The sequence below is a fragment of the Anabrus simplex genome, chromosome 5 (genome assembly GCF_040414725.1).
Source record: "Anabrus simplex isolate iqAnaSimp1 chromosome 5, ASM4041472v1, whole genome shotgun sequence".
In the NCBI taxonomy this organism is placed as follows: domain Eukaryota; kingdom Metazoa; phylum Arthropoda; class Insecta; order Orthoptera; family Tettigoniidae; genus Anabrus; species Anabrus simplex.
This window is the reverse complement of record NC_090269.1, coordinates 350497838-350511772: the sequence shown is the minus strand read 5'-3', so window position 1 is coordinate 350511772 and position 13935 is coordinate 350497838. Positions and strand designations below refer to the sequence as shown.

Below are 13935 nucleotides of genomic sequence, written 5' to 3'. Positions count from 1 at the left end.
CTGACCTGATCTGTTCGTTATTGCTTGCCCGGCACCGGTTGGCTTGTGATAGGCACGAAGCATTCCTTTCGAATATTGTCGCCGGTGACGAGAAATGGTGCCCGTATGTCAACATGAAGAAAGGAGAGAGTGGCTCAGCCCAACAGAAAAAGCAACTCCCCGTCCCAAGGATAGTGCCCATCCACAGAAAATCATGTTGTGTGTTTGGTGGAACAAAGATGGCATTCTTCACCATGAGCTTCTTCCGAAAATCGTAACGATTACCTCTGCTGTGCATAGTGACCAGCTAAGACGACTTTCCGTTACTATTGATAACGAAAGACAATGACAACAACCAGTCTTATTGCTCCATGATAACGCTCGTCCGCATACAGCGCAATTGACCAAAGGTGTGATTGTTGAACTTGGCTGGGAACCTCTTCCTCATCCTCCGTATTGCACTGACCGTGCCCCCTCAGATTTTCATCTTTCTCGCTCTCTTTCTAACCACATTCAGGGACAAGTGTTTCCTGACGAAGCTTCTCTTGACCAATGGCTAACCGATTTCTTTCAGTCAAAACCAAAACAGTTCTACAGGCGAGGCATTCAATTGCTACCTGAAGGTTGGGAGAAGTTCACAGGGAGTTGAGTTGAATACATCACTAGGTGATTGGGATTGAGAGTTACAGTGCGTGACAGTGACAGTAACATACAATAAAATAAATATAAGAACCGCACGAACTTATGCATCGACCTATTACATAAACTCCTGCATAGCAACTCGCCTCAGTACATTTCCCCTATATTTCACTTCCTCTCCTGTAGTAACTGTAACACTCGCTCTGGCTTTACACTTGCAATTCATCTTCACCATTCATCTACGCATAGCAATATTATTGTGACCGGTTGCAGACTTTGACTGGTAGGAATCCCAAATTCAAAAGATCTTGCCGAGATCACCTGTTGAAAGCTACTGATTGGCATGTGCACTGTACAGTTATAATCACACTTTTGTTTAGTATTCAGCATTTTGAAATGGGAGCTATTAAGGCATAAATATAAGACAAAACGTTAATATGATGAAATCAAGGTCCAAAGGATATTGTGCTTTGTATAATGCCTAACATGAAAACTGAAAATCAACATCGAACTTTGTATACCTTGTCTCGTGTTATGGTACTTCACATTAACAAATAACATATTTATTGTCTCAGTCCATACGAAGACTCCACTTCCGAAACTGCCTACATCCTTAATAAACGAGTTTGTGAAAATCGTGGAAAACTAATTTCTTTCCTTTTGCTGGCAGTGGACATCTTTTTTTCAGTTTTATAGCCGGGTGAACACACATTTATTATAGTCATATCAAAATCAAGGCTCGATATTTGCGAAGTTATTAAATATTTTTGTTGGATGTAGAAAGTTTTGGAATTGTACACTGGAATGAGAGAGGTTTGAAAATTACTTTATCATTTAGATTAAAGTAATATTCTAATTATTTACATCCCTGTAAGCGGAAATCATAAACTAGAAACACTATTATCATTACCATAAAACGGTAAAATATGACAATAGCTTTCTGAAACTGAAACTGCGTTTATAAAATTAAACACGCGTTTCTTAGGGACATCATACTGACTTTTCCCTTTGCTATGGAAAATGTTTGAACATTAAATCAAAATTAACACAACAGTTCAAATCCTCATGTCATCGTCATCTTCAATGGGATGGTGTATTTCCTCATGATCTTCATTTGCGTCTGAATTATCCTGCATAACATCTTTATGGAATGACAAATCATTCTTGTTTCTCCACTCGGACCGGAATTTATCATGGTCTATTATTGAATAGTTGGCATAAGAGGCTGCATAAAGTAATCGTATATCCTGCATTGTCAAATTACCACTACTATAAACACACTGTTTTTATTACATCCTGGAAGATAAGCGAGAGATGTGGGCCTGTGTATGAAAAGAAATAAATTAAAAGTAATCAGTACGGAAATTATTTTGTATTATTTATGCCAACTATTCAATTTATGCGAAATTGTTTAAAGCTTTCGGATTTGCGCCCTCGGAATTAAAAATTACAGGTACACTTACTTCTAATATTTCTCTTGGTTTTTCCTTCATTTTAACGGGTAACTCAATTTCTTTCGTCCTTTGCTAGGAGGTGATAGCAATTTACCGCATACAGAGTTGTAATTGTTGAAAACATGAACTTAAATTGACCTTGTAGAAAAAATAAGAATGGAGGAAGTTTTGGAACCCGAGGAACAAACCTTAGTAATCTTACCTATGGATTGCAGAAGTTCTGAAAATAATTCATGTAGGGAAAGAAAGAGTTTTGGAGCAGTATACTTGGTGGAAGGAGAGAGTTTTGGAAAATTGCATCACCTTTGATGTTAAGTTACGCAGAGAAAGAGCAAGTTTAGCAATGAAATGGGTAACAGATTTGTTAGAAAAGTTTGTAGTGAGACTAAAACCGCCATTACTTCATTTTTTCAAAAACGTGGAAGGAAGCAGCTCTGAAAGAGGCGTGTTCATATATATGTCCAACGCACACTTTGTCAGTAACTTTATGTAACTCTGTTATGTTACAATTTATAAATCTAATTTTTATCCCGTACTGGCATCAACTCAGCTAAGGTTTAGGTTGAAGGAAGAACCCTAGCTTCCAATACTTATTTGCGTTTTATGGCTAGTCTATATAATCACAAACATATTTCAGCTTAATATCTAGTTAAATGACTAAAAAGTACATGTTTCGTTCCTGTGATTTGGAACATATGTCCCATTTTTTGTACCTTTATACACGTTATTAGCTGAAGATGTTCCAAATCACAGGAACGAAACATGTACTTTTTAGTCATTTAACTAGAGTTTAAGGTGGAATATGTTTGTGATTATATAGACTGAAAAACGTACCATAAAAATAGTAGCCATACCATAATTTAGCTGATTGTACCGCATACCATAGTAATCTTATTAGGTATGCAAAAATACCATAATTTGTCTTATTTGTTCATTTATCTGACCAAAGATATTTGCGTTTGCCGACTGGCACAAAGTAGCACAAATATTTTTCTTTTTTTTTCTGCAAAACGTATACGAACAGTTAAAGAGAACAATTACACTGAATCGAAATACAAACACATGCAGCCTGCGGAAGTAACAGGCTGCAAATTACTGTACGTACTATGTACGCCACACAGATGGTGTCGCACGATGGAGACAGAATATTTAAGAATGGACGTCACGATTTCATCTTGGAAATTCACCTTGGAATTTCACATATGTGGAATTTACCCGCTGTATTGTTATGTTTCTCTATTCATTTTAATGTAATGTTACAATTAAAATTATAAATGATTCACAGCATTTCCATTAATGTTACTACTGTGCAGTTGTTCTTCCTGTAAAAGTATGTGAGAGAAAACCGAGAACTCACCGCTCAAGTTTATTTGCAGAGATGGTTGCACTTCTTAAAATAATGATCACCACCATCGTTCAGTTCATTTTAACATCCAACACCTTGGCTGAATGGTCAGCGTTGAGGCCTTCTGTTCAGATGGTCCCAGGTACAATTCCCAGCCGGGTTGGCAATTTTATACGCGTCTGATTAATTCTTCTGACTCGGGGACTGGGTGTTTGTATTTGATCCAAACTTTCCTATTCATATTCAGACAACACACCACCAACCACGACAGAAAAACGCAATAGTGATTACTTCCCTCCATAAAGGGTTGATATCAAAAAGGGCTTCTGGTCTTAAAACAGGGCCAAATATATGAGTAACAGAGTTATATTTTAGACATGATAATACGCTTCTGAGCTTTTTCCGTGTCAAGAAAACAAGATGAAATCCCTTACGTTTCGCAGAGAAATTTACTCTGCGTTTTCAGAAGAAAATTTCGACCGCACACGACGAAGACTTCTCCTTTCTCCAATAATGAAGATTTAATTTAAGAATGCTTACCGTCGGTCTCTAGCAAGTGGTACTCACATTCGTCACCAGATGGCTCACTGTAAGCTAGCGTTCCAACTGGGAGCTGAGGCAAGGCCAACTAGATATACAGGCCATAAGGCTCCCCCTCCACTTCGGGCGCTACGTCACACTAGTCGCCAGCCGCTTCACTTCTCGCCAGTGACTTATAAGCTGATCTGAACTTCGCAGCAGTGAGGCTATCGATGGTGTTGAATGATTTAAACGTGTGTGAACATTGTGAATTATGGCCACGTCGTGTTGTATACCTGGTTGTAGAATAAACTACAGTTCAAAACAGCCTAATATTTCAGTGTTTAAATTTCCTACTGGCGTGTTTCGGAAACAAAAGTGGATTATAGCTATGCATCGAACCGAATTCATCCCTTCAGCAAGCTCAGTTGTGTGCATAAAACACTTCGACGAAGTTTCGTAATTAGGGACGATTCCGTTAAAAGACCTGATGAGTCTCTTTTAACTGTAAAACCTAACCATTTAAAACTCTCAAACGATGCTATTCCTAAGTTTTAAAATGTGCCTGCCTATCTGTATAAAAAATCTTCCAACAACGAGCAAAAATCCTATTCAAAGACAAGAAGAAATTGAAAAACGGGAAGAGGAAGGAAAGAAAGAAAGCTGAGGAAGAATATGACAGGATCAAGGACTTCGACGACGTTCAGGGTAATTTCAGTATTAAACGCAAATTAGATTTGGACAAAGTTTCCGTCAACTTTAACAGCCAAAGTCTGTATTTTCAAAATGTATGTGACTGAGCAAAATATTCCGAAAATTGGTACTTCCTTAACATTAAACGAGGCTCTTGATTTTAAATCCATTAAACATGATATTTTCATGAGTTATAACCCTGATATACGTGCATTAGGTGATGGGGGCAAGATATTAAAATGGTCAAATTAGAAAAGTATTTATAACTTCCTGTTTAGACCTGCTCGTAACTCAAAAGTGACTGTCCACGATAAAATAGAATCTGTACACAAAATCATCATCATCATCATCATCTGTTTACCCTCCAGGTTCGGCTTTTCCCTCGGACTCAGCGAGGGATCCCACCTCTACCGCCTCAAGGGCAGTGTCCTGGAGCTTCAGACTCTTGGTCGGGAGATACAACTGGGGAGAATGACCAGTACCTCGCCCAGGCGGCTTCACCTGCTATGCTGAACAGGGGCCTTGTGGAGGGATGGGAAGATTGGAAGGGATAGACAAGGAAGAGGGAAGGAAGCGGCCGTGGCCTTAAGTTAGGTACCATCCCGGCATTCGCCTGGAGGAGAAGTGGGAAACCACGGAAAACCACTTCGAGGATGGCTGAGGTGGGAATCGAACCCACCTCTACTCAGTTGACCTCCCGAGGCTGAGAGGACCCCGTTCCAGCCCTCGTACCACTTTTCAAATTTTCGTGGCAGAGCCGGGAATCGAACCCGGACCTCCGGGGGTGGCAGCTAATCACGCTAACCACTACACCACAGAGGCGGACATCTGTACACAAAATAATCGATGAAATTGAAAGTGAAGTTAATGAGTGTATCATTACTGATAAATTATATTTTTTTTAAGGAACAGTTAAATATAGCCTTTGCAAAGAAAGTATCTTACTCCTGTATTCTAATAACATGGTTCACTTCAATATTTTTCGCATTTCCTGGGGCGTAAAAGAAGATAAGACAGTCAACGTTTCTTACAATGCCCCACTTGGTTATTCACAGTCTTTTACTGCAAAACTAGGCACGGGAAATTCGGGTATTGATGATTCACATTGGAATTACTTGAAAAAAGAAACTAAAATTGTTAAAGGAGCATGACATATTTTGTAACTTGTTGAATGGAGTCTACATAAAACGTGAGCTGAACTATAAAGGAGGAAAGGTTTTATTTTTGTTTTTGCTAGTGGCTTTACGTCGCACCGACACAGATAGGTCTTATGGCGACGATGGGATAGGAGAGGCATAACAGCTGGAGGGAAGCGGCCGTGGCCTTAATTAAGGTACAGCCCCAGCATTTGCCTGGTGTGAAAATGGGGAAACTACGGAAAACCTTCTTCAGGGCTGCCGACAGTGGGATTCGAACCCACTATCTCCCGATGCACGTTCACAGCCGCACGGCCAGATCGCCCGCTAGGAGGAAAGGTAGAGGGAGTTGCTTTTAGTAGTAAAAGCGGAGAAAATAACATTACATTAGCTACAACTGCACAAACTTTTATGTTGTCATCCAGTCTTTAAAAAAATAAAGACGTTGTTGATTTGTTTCCATGTAAGAACCTAATATGACATTTCTTAGAAGAACTAACTTTGCAAGTCTTTAAAGTATTAACAGATAGTCTTATAGCTTATACGGTAGCATGCATAATTTCTAATAATAACAGGAAAATGTTTGAAAAGCTGTGCAAAAGCAATTTACAAACCACTTTTCAAAATCCATTTGACGAAACACACACACACACACAAAATTGTTTGATACTGGTCATTTATTTAAAATCTTAATAGATAACTGGCTTAATCAAGCTGACAACTTATCCTGACTTTGACAACTCTGAGTCAGACAAAAAAATGTCTGAGTCTATCTAGTGCGGCCTTGACTTGCTCCTGCCCTGTATAAAAAGGTGTCGTACCAGACTCTTTTAGAGCTACAAAATGTAAACCTGTATACTAATGTTTTTACATGAGGATTCTCAGAGAAAAATTCTGACTTCGCTTGTCAACAATGTTCTGGAAAACGAAAATGTTTAAACATGCTGTGATTAAATAAATAGTTTTAAACATTTCGTTGACAGATGTATATACATCTTTTGTAATATATTATTGAATAACAATAGAAAAGTTACCGTAGATAAACCTTAGGAATTCTTAGGTAAGTTTTAAGTTGCAGCTTAATTTCTAAGAAAGGTTTCAGGACTTTTGTTGTGAATTGCCATCATGCATTTTCCTAGTAACATTAAAACTTTTTGTATACGTATTATGCGTTCTAATCTTTTAAAGATACCGTGTTGAGTTACAAGTGACAGATGTCATCATAATTTTACGTAAAGAAATGTACATGTACTGCCCTTCCAGTTTTCTCCCCGCATAAAACTCGTGTAGTATACAAGCCTAAGTAAAGCCACAATTGAAGGAGTGTTCAATTTTATCGTTAAGGTAAAATAAATGAACAATATCATGGTGAAAGTGAGAGCGGGCCCTACACTGCCATGATGAACGCCAGCCACTAGCGTGACGTCACGCTCCGAGCCTTGTGGCCTGTCTATCTAGTGCGGCCTTGGCTGAGGACACCATCCAAGCTCTAGTTAATAATAATAATAATGTTATTGGGTTTACGTCCCACTTTTACGATTTTCGAAGACGCCGAGGTGATGGAATTTAGTCCCGCGGGAGTTCTTTTACTTGCCAGTAAATCGACCGACACGAGGTATTTGAGCATCTTCAAATACCACCGAACTGAGCTAGGATCGATCCTGCCAAGTTGGGGTCAGAAGGCCAGCGCCTCAACCGTCTGAACCAGTTAGCCCTGCTCAAATTGCAGCGTATGTGCATTGTGAAGTAACAGCAAGGTCATGATGAATCAGGGACGAATGTGGTAGAAAGAAATACAAATAATAAAATAATCTTTCTTTCTTTCTTTCTTTCTTTCTTTCTTTCTTTCTTTCTTTCTTAATTCGTTTACACTCCAGGGTTGGTTTCTCCCTCGGACTCAGCGAGGGATCCCACCTCTACCACCCCAAGGGCAGTGACGTGGAGCGTGAGACATTTGGTCAGGGATACAACCAGGAAGGACGACCAGTACCTCACCCAGGTGGCTTCACAAGCTATGCTGAACAGGGGCCTTGTGTGGGATGGGATGATTGGAAAGCAGAGGCAAGGAAGAGGGAAGGAAGCGGCCGTGGCCTTAAGTTAGGTACCATCCCGGCATTTACCTGGAGGAGAAGTGGGAAACAACGGAAAACCACTTCGAGGATGGCTGAGGTGGGAATCAAACCCCTCTACTCAGTTGACCTCCCAAGGTTGAGTGGATCCCGTTCCAGTCCTCGTATCGTTATTCTTATTTCGGGGCCTCTGGAGGTGGCAGCTATCACACTAACCTCTGCACCACAGAGGCATACAATAAAATATTATAAAACAAAATAATATAGTAAATTATTTCTCTATTTATTTCACTTAAGCCTTAGCGTCAAATTCATGCATGAACGACGTATGTATGTATGTTCAGTCCGTCAGCGATTCCGCTGGTGGGATCCTCAACAGCTCTGCCATCAGCTATCATAGATGGCCTAGGAATCACTGAAGAGGCGTACTAGGGAAATGAGGAGTGAGGTAGTTTCCCGTTGCTTTCCTCACCGAGTCAGAGTTACTATTACATATCAGTCTGCCAAGCCCACTGAAATGCATACACCAAGTGACCCTATCAGCAACATTTTCACGCCATTCATAGCAGGGACTGACTGCATAAGGATTGGCATTACTAGCATCGCTCATACCTCAGTCACTTTCATATTGTCAAAGCCAAGTATAAGACAGAGACAGATCTATGAAAGTAACAAAATTGCTCTAGCCCATACCAGAAGACATAGTGCACTGTAAACACTAGGTGCTGCCAGCAAAGGCATATGAACGACGTAGGACGCCAATTTTCTGACCCTAATCCTCAAGTTTTACAAGAAGTTAGCGTCACCATTCGCCATTACTAGTCTAACCTACTGAGAGTAGACCATGCTTTCAGAGTGTACTGATATCATTATCACGTCATAAAACCTCGATACACTACGTACGTCACGTGATATTCCATGATGATACCAGACGCTTTGGTTTTCTTTCACTTTCCTGGAATAGGTTCCTCCTTTTCGACACATCACAGTTTCTTTTATAAATTTCGCGAACGAGCACAAAGATCGTATCATTTCACAGTAAAGCAAAGTTGTACCAAAGGAATGCGAACGTTCTCCAAATAACTCACACATGATGTTGTTTAGGTCATCAAACTACAGTATTGACTCGTTTGATACAACTTCCTATGCCATCCTATCCTGTGCTGACCTTTTCTTAATAAGCCGTCCATTCTTATGCTAATCTACATTTGATGCCCTCATTTCTTCTGCCATTATTAGTTATTTTAACCACCCAAGCAACAATATGAATCTAACCCCCTAAGACTTAATTTCCTAATCTAATATGTCGTGTAACACCTGACTTTATTCGACTAAATTCCATTACTTTTGTTTTGGATTTATTTATTTATTTTCATCTGGCACTTCTTCTTCTTCTTCTTCTTCTTCTTCTTCTTTGTCTATACCATTCCAATTTAACCAGATCTGTAGCAGACTCAGATATAATAACATCTTCGGAAAAATCTCCGGGCTTTGACTACCTCTCTTTGAGCTGTGAGTCATTTTCCTAATTATTATTTGATTTAATTTACCAGTTGTTCCTTATATACATTGAAAATGGGTACACACTGCAGGCTTATCTCACTCCCTTCTGTAGTAGGTGCTCCCTTTTCATAGCCTTCGATATTTTCATATCTTCTTCTGCTTAATCTGTTTACCCTCCAGGGTCGGTTTTTCCATCGGACTGAGCGAGGGATCCCACCTCAAGGGCAGTGTCCTGGAGCTTCAGACTCTGGGTTGGTGGATACAACTGGGGAGAATGACCAGTAACTCGCCCAGGCGGCCTCACCTGCTAATCTGAACAGGGGCCTTGGTGGAGGATGGAAAGATGGGAAGGGCTAGACAAGGAAGAGGGAAGGAAGCGGCCGTGGCTGAGGTGGGAATCGAACCCCCCTCTACTCAGTTGACCTCCCGAGGCTGAGTGGACCCCGTTCCAGCCCTCATACCACTTTTCAAATTTCGTGGCAGAGCCGGGAATCGAACCCGGGCCTCCGGGGGTGGCAGCTAATCACATTAACCTCTACATCACAGAGGCGGACTATTTTCATATCACTGCAGATAATTTATATTAACGTTGAATAAAATGGAATTTTAGTGCTTATCGTATTGACCATCTCAGTAACTGTCTTGATAAAATGTCTTGTGAGAATAAATACAGATAACAATAAACACATTGGATGGTGTAGTTGAACGTTGAGCACCTAGAAACTTCAGTCCTCAACGTAACTTTACAGGAGCATCAAAGATGTCACATTCAATTGGAAATGCAGCTTTCTTCCAGGTGTACTTAATCATATGATTGAAATTTGGATCACTGAATTGATATATTATTATTATACAATCTTCCTGCAACAGCTGCAGGTTTCCCAAGGACAAAGAGTACCTTAACAACAATAATGGATATACAGTAGAGTCTCGATTATCCGACCTAAACGGGACCTGGAGTACGTCGGATCATCGAAAATGTCGGATAATACAGAATAACTTCGAAAATGAACTGAAACAATCAATCAATACTAAAACAATGACATGTTTTACGGTACTCTGTTTATTGAATTATCAATTCAATTGTACAGTACATTCAGTATTGAACGAAAACATTCCAGATGTCTTACGAAAAGAAACTTTTCTCCACAGATATTAAGCTGCCTAATGCCGTACCTTTTTTTTTTTCCACCGATCAAGCCACCCAGCACTGGCAGGAAAATTAGGGCCCCCTTCATTAAACCCCTTCTGGAAATACGCAGCCTTTTCCTGTAGAATGGGGCCAGATATTGGCAGGTCCTTCTCCCGGTGTTGAGATAACCAAATAAATAGTGCTTCACTTACTTTTTCGGACTCACATTTTTCATTTTTTCTCTGCTCTGGTAGAGCACCACTTTTAAATTTCTTCCCTCTGTTTTTTTCCAGTCTGCCACAGTAACACATCCAACATCCATAATCTGGAGCCACATTTTGAAGAATTTCCTTTTTGTCCAGTCTCTTTAATGCACTCGTCTTCTATAGAAACAATCACTTTCTTCCATTTACTCGCTATACTCACAGAGGATATGAAAACTAGAACATCCGCACCCAACCAATACTACAATGAACAATGACTGAAGACTCACTGCACCTGTCCTTGAGAAGAAAACTGTCCTACCGCCAGCGGTCAGGCCAGTGCTTGTCCCATAGTCGCACCCTCCACAGCGGGTGTGCCTGAATTTAGTCTCCACCAAAAGTTCAAATTAAGTCTACCAGTGTCGGATAACACGGAATGTCGGATAAGCGAAGGTCGGATGAGCGAAACTCTACTGTAGACAGTAGATAGTATGATGTTAAGTGTAGGCAAACGAGTGAGGCACGTCAAACATTTCTTTTAGGTCTGCAAGCATGGTTCTTGAAGATCACGATGGACTTCTTGAGTGTGGTAGTCGCGATGTTCTAGATGAAATCTCTATTCAGCCCAAAGGTATTGGAGAAGTTGACAAAAAATGTAGGTATCGTTCCTCGAGCACCTAACATCAAGCCGATTACAGAGGTGGATGGGAGCTTATACTTTTGCATATAGAAGTCCACCGTTTCTTCATAAATTCTTCTTTTTTCCGCATCGACCTCTTCTGGCTGGTTTTCGTTGGTCTCAAATCTAATTGTTGGATCAGTGACGAAGCCTTCAGAACAGGATGGCTTAAAAGCAATAATGTCAATGCGTCGGTTGCTTCCTCCGTTGGAGAGACCGTGTACTTCTTCATAGACATTATAACCTTGTCCTCTCAAAGCGTAACTATCATTGATCTGGCTACATTATGGCGTGAGTAATTCACCATGTGAAAGAGTTTCGAACTCTCTGTGGCAACGCCGACAGAGGCTGTTGCCCTGGGTTCTGCATGTATGCAGAACTGATCTTAGAGGATCGAATTAAGAAGGACAAGCCCACGTACACAGCGTTCATAGATCTAGAAAAGGCGTTCTATAATGTTGACTGGATCATGGTTGTTGAGATTCTGAAGATGATCGTGATCACATACCGAGAAAGAAGAATTATCTACAATCTGTACAAAAATTATTCTGTACAAAAGCAGTGATAAAAATCGATGGCCTTGAAACACAAGCAACAATGCAGAAAGGATTGAGACAAGGTTGCAGTTTGCCACCTCTCTTCTTTATTGTTTATATGGAACAGGCGGTAAAGGAAATCAAAGAGGAATTTGGAAAAGGAATCTCAATCCAAGGAGATAAAATCAAAACTCTGAGAATTGCCGATGATATTGCTATTTTATCTGAGTCTGCGGAAGATCTAGAGGACTTGTTGAGTGGTATCGACAGAGTCTGGGAGAAACAGTACAAGATGAAAGCAAAAGTAATGGTGTGCAATCGAACGAATTCAGGTGATGCAGGAAATATTAGATTAGGAAATGAAGTCTTAAAGGAGGAAAATTAATATTTTTATTAGGGTAATAAAATAACTAACGATGGCAGAAGTAAGGACAGCATAAAATTCAGACTATAACAAGCAAGGAAGACCTTTCTTAAGAAAATACATTTGCTCATTTCGAACATTGATATAGGAATCAGAAAGAGGTTTTGAAGACTCACCTGGAGTATGGCGCTGAATATAAGTGAAACATGGACGATAACTAGCTCAGAAAGAAATAGAATAGAAGCTTTTCAAATATGTTGTTGCAGAAGATGCTGAAGGTGAGATGGATAGATCGAATCTCAAATGAAGAGATATTGAATTTAATTTTTGAGAGGAGATCGATTTAGCTAAATTTGGCCAGAAGAAGGTATAGAATGATAGGCTACATTTCATGACACCCAGGACTTGTTCAGTTAGTTTAAGAGGGAAGTGTAGGCGGTAAGAACGGTAGAGGTAGACCAAGGCATGAATATAACAAGCAGATTACAGCAGATACAGGATGTAGTAGTTACATAGAAATGAAAACCCTACCATAGGATAGGGTGGCATGGAAAGCTGTATCAATCCAGTCTACGGGCTGATAATAACCCAAAGAAGAACATGCATGTCAGTTCAGTGCTCCAATAAATAAATAAATCGATTAATTAAATAAATCAGCCAATAAAAATATATTTACTGTATAATATACACATTATGTGATCAGTAGTTCACGGACACCCCTCTCTACATGTAAACTAGAGTCTAGATGTCACTAGAGGACTCGGTGTTGTTCGATACTACGAGATACCTGCACAATAAGTAGACCGAGAGAGTGTAGTGAATTCGAACACGGAAAGGTTATTCGTTGCCACATCAGAAAGCAAAGTCAGAGCCATTTCCGTACTTTACAGACTCTCCTGGACGTGATCGTGAAGTGAAAACAGGAAACACGACACAATAAAACTACGACCGCGCAGTCTACGTGTGTTGACCAACAGGATCCGTCGAGCATTGGAGAAGATGGTGTGGGAAAATACTATGAAATCGAGTAATGCCATCACCCGTGAATTCTACAGTGCCACAAATTGTGCAGCAAGCACCATAACTGAGCACCGAAAGATTCGATGCCTGGAGTTCAACGCACATGCACCTGACCATAAACCACACATTTGGCTGATGAATGCTAAGCGACCGAGTGAGTTGGCCGTGCGTTTAGGAGCGCGCAGCTATGAGCTTGTATCTGAGAGATAGTGGGTACGAACCCTACTGTCGGCAGCCCTGAAGATGGTTTTCCGTGGTTTCCCATTTTCACACCAGGCAAATGCTGGGGGCTGTACCTTAATTAAGGCCACGGTCACTTCCTTCTCACTCCTAGGCCTTTCCTATCCCATCATCACCATAAGACCTATCTGTATCGGTGCGACGTAAAGCCAATTGTAAAAATTTTAAAAAAACGCTAAACGACACGTTCGATGGTGTAAAGAGTGTCACCACTAGTCCGTGAAACTTGTGCATACTCAAAGAGCATTACCTCTGTCTCCACCATATGCCCCACTTCCCCTACCTTCCCTTCTCTTAACTGAAGCTCGGCAACGGCGTGTGCTCTAGTATAGCAAGTTCGTCAATTTGAATCGTTCGCCCGGAAGTACAAAGGTTCCTCGAAAAGAATAATTTTCTCCGCCAATCCCATTGCACCATCATTCGT

General features: G+C 40.5%; 1 protein-coding gene across 1 annotated transcript in view; it reads left to right on the top strand.

The window, feature by feature from the left end:
- LOC136874099 (carboxypeptidase N subunit 2) overlaps nt 1-13935 on the top strand; it is a 66265-nt gene that overhangs the window by 24718 nt on the left and 27612 nt on the right. The window lies entirely within an intron of this gene.